This window comes from Vigna radiata, unplaced genomic scaffold, assembly GCF_000741045.1.
Source record: "Vigna radiata var. radiata cultivar VC1973A unplaced genomic scaffold, Vradiata_ver6 scaffold_208, whole genome shotgun sequence".
Taxonomy (NCBI): Eukaryota; Viridiplantae; Streptophyta; class Magnoliopsida; order Fabales; family Fabaceae; genus Vigna; species Vigna radiata.
Window position 1 is genome coordinate 516,873 of NW_014542845.1, and position 11,421 is coordinate 528,293.

Sequence of the window (11,421 nt, forward strand, 5' to 3'; positions counted from 1 at the left end):
GTTATATTGTAATTTAATTGTTAAAACTTTTTAGACAAACTCTTTGCATCATGGGCCATTTTGGCAAAAATATGAGGGCCCAAAATTGTAGGACAATTGGCACCCTAGGGTTTTATTTATTAGGGTGGACCCCACACCAATTTTAGGACACTTGGCTCTAGGAAAAGGGCTGCAGCCACCACTTGTGGAAGGCACTTTCATTTTTGAGCCATATGGGGATTCTCGGCAATTTTGGTGCAGAGGGGTCTCGGCATTTTTAAGAGAAGCAAGGTCGCCACTCATTAATTTTATTCAAGGGCTTTGGAACATTTAATTTCCTTCATTCACAGAGAAATGGATATTATTCTCTTAGGAGATTTTGGATGAATTGTGGAGTATATTTGAATTCTCTTTTATTTTCTTTACAGGTGTTGCATCTCATTTGCTGATTTATCACAGTGGCAGTAGAATTAATTCCAGCAAAATAAAACCACACGGTTTTTTTTTTTTTTCTGGTTGAAGCTGCACACGTCCAGTAGGAGGCTCACACGAATAGGCGCTGATTTCTTTTAGAGTTGCAGCCTCCACCATTTAGGAGTTCCTTTACTTATAGATAGGATAGGTGCTGATCCATTTGGGAATGGAGAAAGTGTCATGGTCACAACATTTAAAGCAAAGTGCACATGCATTTACTTGGAGACACATGGTGGGATGTCCAGCAGGAGGTGTCACGGAGATTAGATAGGAGCAAATTGCACACGGTTGGTCATTTTAGTTTCTTTATTTCTTGGTTTGCTCATTTACTTGGCCTAGGTGCATTTCTTTACTATTATCATGTTGAGTTTCCTTAACCATTGAATTACTACTCATTTTTAAGTATTTAATTGATTCATAATCCACGGTTTCCAATGTTTGTCACTTTTCACAATTTAGATGCATCGTGTTCTTGTTCAAGCATTTTTCTTAGTGTTGATTCGGTGATGAAGTTATAAATTCAGTAGATTTAGGTGTATTTAATTTGATCCGTGTAAGTTGAAGCATAACTTCTTTTATTCCAACCGCAAGATGCATTTTCTTATTCATCAATTGTTTCCAAGTTGACGCATGCTACGATATTTATTTAATATGCTTAATATTAGACTGTTCGGTTCAGTGTTTTTATTTACTTCAATGCTTTCAATTATGTTCGGTTGTGTTTGATTTCCAGTTTTAAATTTAGTTAATTTCTATTCACAAAAACACTTTCAAACCCCCTATGTGTTAGACCTGATTCTCGAACCACAATTTGGTCCTTGAGAGACGACCTAGGAGTCACTTCCTAGTCTATACTGCATTCTTTTATGCACATTAAATTTTGCATGGGCTGCGACATCCATCAGTTTCACATGTGCAGGGGATTTATCACATTCTTTTTCTATTGTAATAGTTTCAATTTTAACCTTCTTAGCAGACAATAAGGCTTCATAGAACTCGTTCTGTAATTTCTCATTATCAGTGACAAGATTATTGATTTCATGTTCATAATCCTTTCTATGAGAGTTAAGTCGATTAACCTTGTACTAAAGTCGCATAGCTTTAACATGAATTTCCTTGAAGGCATCCAGTAGTAGGTCGTATTTGACTTTCATAGGTTCTAGCTCAAACTCTGTGTCACTGTCATAGTTAGCCAATGATGCTCCAGCCATATAGTAGATGTTTGATTTCTCATCACGATCAACATCTTCATCACTTGATGTTTCAGAATCACTATTTTCCCAGGCGATATAAGCTCCTTTCTGCTTTCTATTCTTGTCCTGAGGAAACTTTCTGGTGGCTTTCTACTTCGGCTTCAGGTCTGGACAATCTGGTTTGTTGTGTCCTTCTTTCTCGCATTCATAGCATTGAACAACACTTGACCTGAAAGCTTTCTTGGCTTTGTTGTCACCTGCATGGTTAGTAAGTTGACTGTTATTTTCCATAAGTCGACTAAATTTCCTTACCACCATGGTCATTAATTCTTTGTCGACCATCTCAGCATCTGATTCTTCCTCTGACTTTGAGGCTTTCTTGCTTGTTGCTTTTAGTGCAATGGACTTCTTCTCTTCAATCTCCTCTTCATCCTTTAACCTTCCAAGTTCTAACTCATGTTCTCTTAACTTGTCGAACAAGGTAGCCATATTCATGCTTGTTAGATCTTTGAACTCAGAGATTGTTGTGACTTTGGGTTGCCAGCTTATGTTCAAACTCTTCAATATCTTAATATTTATCTCTTCTTTGTCAAAGACCTTGCCAAGAGCCATAAGGTGATTTACAATATGAGTGAACCTTTTCTGGACTTCATAAATTGTTTCACCAGCCTTCATCTTCAAAAGCTCATATTCTTTAATCAAAGAATTCTTCCTTATTGTCTTGACTTCATCAGTGCCCTCATGAGTGACTTCCAAGACATCCCCATCTCCTTGGCAGATTTGCATTGAGATATCCTGAAAAATTCATCAACCGTTAGTGTAGAGGCAATGATATTTCTAGCTTTGACATCATATTGTGCTTTCCTGTTCTCTTCTTGAGACCACTCAGAAAATTTTTTCAAAATAGTTTTTCCATCAATAGTATGAGTTGGCTCAAAAGGACCATTCAAAGTTGCATCCCAAATTCCTCTATCCACGGATCCAAGAAAAATTTACATTCTAATTTTGCAAAAAGGATAATTTTCAGCAGCAAATAGTAGTGTTCTGTTTGTAGATGCACCTTCACCAAAGGTTTGAAAACTGGAAGCCGTTATCCAAGATATAGTCGATTCAAAGAAAATAGAAGTCGACTAGTTTTTCAAATATTTTATGAAAACCAATGATAAAGGTCTAAAAACCGTTATTTTTACACTTAAATTTGATATCAAATCACACCCTTTATGGCTTAGAATGAGCTTAGAATCATGAAAAACTCTTAGTTTAGGCATAAGAGAGTCAAAAGAGGTTTATAGAGATATTATGCTTGTTTTACATTGTTTTTGCAAGATTTGATGAGAATTGAAAGATGGAAGTGAAGAAGGGAGGACTTAGACTAAAGAAGGGATGAGAAAAGAAGCAAAAGATGAGTGAGGTCCACTGCTCAACGCTAAATCCAGCACTAAGCGCCACCTTTGAAGAGGAAGGCATTGTTTCTCGCTTGAGCGGCGACACTGAGCTTCCTGCGGCTTTGAGGTCCAGCGTTGAGCGTCAATTTCCACTGCTAAGTGCCCTGCGATTATGAGGGCCACCGTTGAGCGGTCAATTGGGCGCTGAGCACCTAAATGATAGGCCTAGGCCGAAATTATGTTACTTTTCTGTGTTATAAATAGCCCCAGTGCGACCCTCAGAGTAATCTTTTGGCAGAGGAAGACTTCAGAGCACCTTCTACACTCCTCGAAGGCGGTTTCTTGGATGCTTACGCTCCAATTTATCAAATCTAAGGTTTACTCTTTCATCTTTTCCATTAATTCCATCTAGTTTCACCATGTTCATGGTGAACTAATCCCTTTGTTGTTGAGGAACAATGTAAATCCTTTTGAAACTCTCTTGTATCAAACTTCTTATTATATTCACATGTTCTTATTATTAATTGTTTGGGTTTTCTTTTCTGATGATAATGCTTACATCGTTTAACTCGTTCGGTGTTATGATATTTGATTTTGTTGATACGGGAATGTACGGGGAAATCTAGAACTGATTTGAATTCTCTTGATAATGAAATACTGCCTAGGAATATAGGTAGGACGATCAATTGCTTTAAGTTTCTGTACTTTAATGCATTGGTAATTGCTAGGGAGACTAGGAATGGTAAATTAGTAATTGGTAATAGGCTCTTTTCGTCGAGGAATCGAGTTTAGAGTAATCTAGAAAGTTGCATGACATTGATAATAAAGCGAATTTAATAAGAATGGTAGATATAAGAGGGTGGATAAGGATGAAATTGTAAACCCCAACAACCTCATTCATACATATCTTTTATTTGCCAATTGATTCAATTTGCATTTTCATGTTTATTTTAGATTTGCATTTGCCAATTGATTACATGAACGTCTAGGCCACTGAGTCCTTTGGGAAACGATACTTGGTCTTACCATTAATTATTACTTGATACGATCTAGTACACTTGCCAGGATGTTAAAAAGTTTTTAAACCGTTATCAACCAGCTTCGGTGCCAATTGTTGGAAAAAGGATGGCTCATTTTCAACACCAAGAAGGGAGGTGAATTGGTGAGGTTTAAAAATCAGAGTCTTTTCAAAATCGTTTTCGCAAAGTAAATGCCTTTACAAAGTTTCTTGAATCGCAAGGAATGAAAACTTTAAGTGTAGCAGAAATGTAAAGTTGACTACGTAAACAGTTAAGTCGACTGAATGTAAAAGTGTAAGGATAGAGAAATCAAACACAAATTTTTATACTGGTTTGGCCTTAATGCCTACATCTAGTGTCCTTCCACAATTCGGAAGCAAATGCACTATAATGGTCAAGGTTTTTACAACAAGGCTTTTATAGAGATCTCCACGTCAAAAATATAAAACACCTCTCTAACCCTATAACCAAAATATAGGCAGCAACGCAAAGATCTGCAGCAAGATATCCCCTCTTTTGCAATCTTCAACCCGCTTTGAACAATCCTCAAAGTGTACAGACTCCACGAGTCAACCTCCTGTAATCACAACAGGAAAACCAATCTCCAGTTGAAAGCAGACTTGATCAATGTGAATACATCAGCTGTGCAAAATATGATCAAACAATAAGCGCAATACAGTTCCTCCTTAAGACACTTTTGCAAGAAACCGTCTTCTTGATGAGTTCTTAGAGCCTTTTTCTCAGAGATCACAATCTATAAATCAAAATGAAAATGTCAGAATATCCAAAGTCGTATGTGATCAACTGAGTCACGTCTATTTATAGTTTTCTATAAATTAGATGCTCATGTAGTCGATTGTGCTACTAATGAAGTCGATTGTCATCAGACAGTTATAATAGTTAAGCAAATTAGCAGCAGTCTTAACAACCAAATTGACTTTGCATTTAATACAGTTGACTATCATAAATGTTCTAACAGACATTTGAAATATAACTGTTATTGTATATAAGCATTAACAAAATTTCAAATCAAATAACTAACTAAGTCGGATCCACTGTGCATGTAGTCGGCTTAGGCACTTCAGCCCAGTTTGAAAAAACATTCAATGCAAAATTACACACAACACTGCTTTTGAAAATTTGTGCATAGTCATGAGTTTTAATCAACTTACTTCATAATGAAGTCGACTTAAAACTTGCAGTTATGTCACACAATATAAGTTCATCAAAGTGCATTTGGTTTTCCTTTCATACACATATGTAATGCAATCATACGTGATGTAACATATATAAGATCAGTGAATATGCATACATATATCAGTATCAACACAAACATGTTCATTTAGATATCATCCACAATAACAAATAGAACATGTAACACATAACAATACATGTGTTATTAATAATGTGCTGTCATCATCAAAAACTAAAGTAATTGGAGCACTGTGAGATTAAGGTTAGCTAAACCAGTGCCTCCCTTATCAACAATCTTAACACAACCTATATCATCAAACTGTTAACCATGAACATTTTCATTGAACCACAACTCACCAAAAATTTAAACCACAACTCACCAAAAACCACAACCCACAAAAACTCTATCCACCATAATTAAACCCTACTACCCTTAACTTGTCTTGAAAAACACACAAATTGCACATACAACCAATGCCTAGATGAAACTAATTTCTTCTCCTTAATAATATGGCAGACACCTTCTAATAATCAATAGGAAATGCATATATAATGGTCATGACTCTAATCAAAATGACATTCAAATTTGAGTCAGAAATCTCTAGTTTTACCTCATGTTAACACTCTCGCAAGTGTACCAGATTGTATCAAGTAATAATAAGTGGTAAGACCAAGTATCGTTTTCCCAAGAGACCCATGGCACTAAACAGTTGTGCTTTTGCTTAACTAATTAAGACTTATAAGAACAATATTTTGGGGTTTTTGGATGTAAAGTGCGAAAAAATAAATATGAATGCAATTTGATCAATTGAGGCTAAACACAAAAGTGAATGGATGATGTTGATAATATGAGATGAGTATGGTATTAGGGTTTAGATTTCACATAATCACTCTCATGCATAAACGAATTCATCTTCTTCATTATTGTTAATGCAACTTTCTAAATTACTCTAAACCTGATTCCTCAGCGAAGAGAGCCTATTCCCAATTACTAGTTTACTATTCCTAGTCTCCCTAGTAATTAGTCAAGCATTAATGACAGAAGCTTAAAGCAATTGACCGTCATATTCCTATTCCTAGGTAATATTTCAAAATCAAGAGAATTCTCTTCATGTCTAGATTTCCCCGTAAGTTCCCATATCGACAAAGTCAATGATCATGATACTGAATGAGTTAAACAATGCAAGCTTTAAATTCAGAGAAGAAAACCCTAACAAATAATGAATGAAAGGATATATCTTCAAGAACAATTCAAATACAAGAGAGTTTAGAGGTTACATCTTCCCAATAACAAATGAGATTAGTTCTCCGTCATCATGAAAAAACTACGTGTACAATGGAATGAAAGAGATAGAAACCCTAGAAAGAGAAGAGGAGAGTTGTCAATTCCCCAAATTTGCCCCCAAATGGGTGAAAAGTGTGTTCCTGTGCCTAAGCCATCAAAAGATACATTCTCTAGAGTGTTTAGGTCTTTAAATAGGACATAAAAATAACAGAAAACAGGTCCAAGCCCAAACAGATCATAAAAATCGCAGAAAATATATCAAATCACGATCTGATTGACTTTTCTTGATTCTGGTTGACTTTTTTGCACTCTGGTTGACTGGTTGACTTTTTTGCATTCTGTTTGACTTTTCTGCACTGCAACTCCTTGATACTTCAACCCTTCTTTAAATCATTCAAAAAACCCACAAAATCAAGCGAATTTATTGATAAAATCATTAAACATGTCCTCAACTCTCTTATTCACAAAACTAAAATAAAATCATGAGTAAAAGCAAGTTTCTAAGTCAACAAGGGTGCATTTGATATCAAAATTAAGTATAAAAATAACGGTTTTTAGACCGTTATCACAACCCCAAACTTAGAACTTTGCTTGTCCTCAAGCAAACAAGATGAAACTTAGTCTTCCACAAATCCACACAATGGTTCAATCACATTCAAAAGCTCTTTCTTTCAAGATAAGTAATCACTCAAATCAACTTGTCAATAGAATTTAGTCAAGATGTGCACATGATTTGCTTCAAATTACTCATCATGGTGTTCACATAATCACATAATCTTCCAACAGATGCTGTTATCATGAATTATCAATTAGCTAAGCAAAGATATAATCATGAATTCATGGAATTTTTCCTCACCAAATAAAGTGTTTCACTCAAAGGTGTATAGGCCATTCCTTCCCTCTACTATCTAAATGTCACATAGAACAAAGTTGCCTTTCATTTACCACAATCAACATTGTCACACACATGTCATCACAAGGACTTTTTCAAGGCTTATAATGTGGCTTGGGCTAACAAGAAAAATTGGTTTTTCTAGATCACAAAACCCTTGATTTAAGAGTGTTATTTATACATTCATAATTCAAGCACAAACTCTCTTTTTAACCAATCAATCTTACTCCCAACTTTCCCCTTTTTGCATTGAGCTTATCTTTCTTTCATTCTATCTTTTTCATCTTTTTCTATCTTTTTCACTTTTTCTCAACACATTAGCTCAATGCTTTCTCTTTCTTTTTCAACTTTCCCAACAACCCTAAACTTGAACCTTTATCAATACCATGCAATAATTCTCAACTTAACTCAAGGTAAAGATTTTTTTTCACAAGGGTTTTCATCCTGTTTAAGGCTTAGGTTCAAAAAGGGTAAAACACATGGTGCTCTTTTTTAATTGGGACAAAATTTTTTGCATTGGCTAAGAAAGGGTTTAATAAAAAAAATGGCCTTGATCATATGACATGCATACAATTCAGTCAATCATATAAAATTGGGCAAAATCATTCATGCTTTCAAGTATATAGCAATCACACAATAAACAACTCTAGAGTTCAAAACTTCACTCATTGGCTCAATCACTATTCCAGATATTCTAGATAAACATCTTACTTAGCATCATAATCACAATCACAATATCATCATGCATTTGTTCACATAGCTTGTGAACTACCACCTGTATATCAACATATTGTGCAATATCAACATCATCAGTATCAAAGCATTATCAAGAAACTACCATCACACACACATATCAATATTAAACCACTGCATCAGATATAGTGTCCAACCAAGTTCATCAATCCTACACTACTTAACAAAAGAAAATAAGTTCAAAATACAAAAGATAGAAAAACCTTGTTCTAGTGCACATAACATCCATTAGTAGATGTTATCTCATCATCTTCCTCCATAGCTGGAGCTTCAGCTGCTCCAACTCCGATTCTTTCCTCTTGTTCCCCACAGTCTTTATCCTCTTTCCTGATGAGGAGACCATCCTTGCATTCAGTACAATTCACATAACCACAAGAAATCTCATTAAACGTTAGTAGAACACAAAACTTCTTCCAAGGAATGTGGAGGAATCAACCCAAATAGTTGTGCTCTCACAACACCCCAAACTTGGATGTTGAAATAAGTTCAAAATTGATAAAAATTTGGTTTTCAAGAGAGAAGATGATAGGAGAAGTGATGGGAAAGCTATGGAAGAGTGTTTGAAAGTGAAAGAGAGTTTAGGGATCTACTAGAAAGTGCTTGGGTGAGCCTAAGGGGTGTAAAAATCACATGATGGGCCAAGGCAACAAAGCCCAATTTTAAAATCGTATTACCCCTCAACGACGCCACCGCCCAACGGTAAGTTCACTGCCCGACGGTGAGTGCGATTTGCTCTTTCCCTTTTTTGCTTTGTATCAAAACGTTTTGACCCTGTAACTCTAAATTTCGACTTTCAAAATTAAATTTTCGTGCAATTCCCAATCACTTATCTCACATATGTAACAATTAAGCCCTAAATGCAACTAGAACAATATTAAAACATGCAATGGAAACAAATCAATCAATTGGGTTGCCTCCCAGGTAGCGCTTGTTTAACGTCACGAGCCTGACCCAAAATCTTTCTAGCACCCATCAGTTAGTGCAATCCTTACCAACACCCATCAGTAGGTGTACCTTCCTGGTATCCTTCAGTAGATACTCAATCTTTTAGCATCCCTCAGTAGATGCTATCCTATTGGCATTCATCAGTAAATGTTGTCAGTGACATCCCTTAGTACATGTCTAATCATATGGCATCCATCAGTAGATGCTAATCTTTCTTAACATCCCTCAGTATATGTTGTCGTCTCTGCCATCAGAAGCAACATATAACCTAAATAAAATAAAATAAAATAAAATAAAACAAAACAAAATAAAAGATAAAAAAATTCAGAAACTGGGTTGCCTCCCAACAAGCGCTCTTTTAATGTCATTAGCTTGACCCAGTAAAGCTCAAACACCCATTAGTAGGTGTTGATATTTTATGTTAGCGTTCTTCCTTCCTCCATGACACCAACAACATCTCGGAAATTTCCTTTATCACCAACTCTAAGGATCCTCAATCTCAAGAGCTTTGTTTGCTCTAATAGTCTTGATAACCCATAACCTATTCTCGAATTTCACTGGTGTGCCAGGTTTGGGTTTGTCACTTTTCACATTAGGGTGTTGGTGAACCAATTCTCCTTTCTTATCTACCTCCTGATGATTTTATGCTCATGGTACAAATTTTATCCTGCATACACTAAAGAACACTACACTAGAGCACACAATTAGCCAAAAATTAAAAAATAAAAACAACAAAAAAAATTTATTTATTATTTTGTTTTTCGTTTTTTTTAATTAACTTTTTTTATAGAAAGATAAAGATAGAAAGATAAAAACAGAAAGATAAAAAAGATAGAAAGATAGATAGAAAGAAAGAAAGATAGAAAGATAGAAAGATAGATAGAAAGAAAAAAAGATAGAAAGATAGAGAGATAGAAAGATAGAAAGATAAAAAGTATAATCTGTTAAGAATCACACACATTGAATAGTTATACCACGAGTCCCCGACAATGGCGCCAAAAACTTGTTAACACTCTAGCAAGTGTACCGGATCGTATCAAGTAATAATAAGTGGTAAGACCAAGTATCGTTTTCCCAAGAGACTCATGGCACTAAACAATTGTGCTTTTGCTTAACCAATTAAGACTTATAAAAACAATATTTTGGGGTTTTTGAATGTAAAGTGCAGAAAAATAAATATGAATGCAATTTGATCAATTGAGGCTAAACACAAAAGTAAATGGATGATGTTGATAATATGAGATGAGTATGGTATTAGGGTTTAGATTTCACCTGATCACTCTCATGCATAAACGAATTCATCTTCTTCATTATTGTTAATGCAACTTTCTAAATTACTCTAAACTTGATTCCTCGGCGAAGAGAGCCTATTCCCAATTACTAGTTTACTATTCCTAGTCTCCCTAGTAATTAGTCACGCATTAATGACAGAAGCTTAAAGCAATTGACCGTCCTATTTCTATTCCTAGGTAATATTTCATAATCAAGAGAATTCTCCTCATGTCTAGATTTCCCCATTCCCATATCGACAAAATCATTGATCATGACACTGAATGAGTTAAACAATGCAAGCTTTAAATTCAGAGAAGAAAACCCTAACAAATAATGAATGAAAGCATATATGTTCAAGAACAATTCAAATACAAGAGTTTAAAGGTTACATCTTCCCAATAACAAATGAGATTAGTTTTCCATCGTCGTGAAGAAACTAGGTGTACAATGAAATGAAAGAGATAGAAACCCTAGAAAGAGAAGAAGAGAGTTGTAAATTCCTCAAATCTGCCCCCAAAGGGGTGAAAAGTGTGTTTCTGTGCCTAAGCCGTCAAAAATACATTCTCTAGAGTGTCTAGGTCTTTAAATAAGACATAAAAATAACAGAAAATAGGTCCAAGCCCAAACAGATCATAAAAATTGCAGAAAATATATCAAATCACGATTTGGTTGACTTTTATTGTTTCTGATTGACTTTTCTGCACTCTGGTTGTCTGGTTGACTTTTTTACATTCTGTTTGACTTTTCTGCACTACAACTCCTTGATACTTCAACCCTTCTTTCAAATCATTCCAAAAACCTACAAAATCAAGAGAATTTATTATAAAATCATAAAACATGTTTGCAGCTCTCTTATTCACAAAACTAAAACAAAATCATGAGTCAAAGTAAGTTTCTAAGTCAACAAAGATGCATTTGATATCAAAATTAAATATAAAAGTAACAATTTTTAGACCATTACCATCTCATAATCTCTACCTTGGCAGAAAGGCGCAAAACCACTTATGTATTATGTATTAAGATTGAAAAG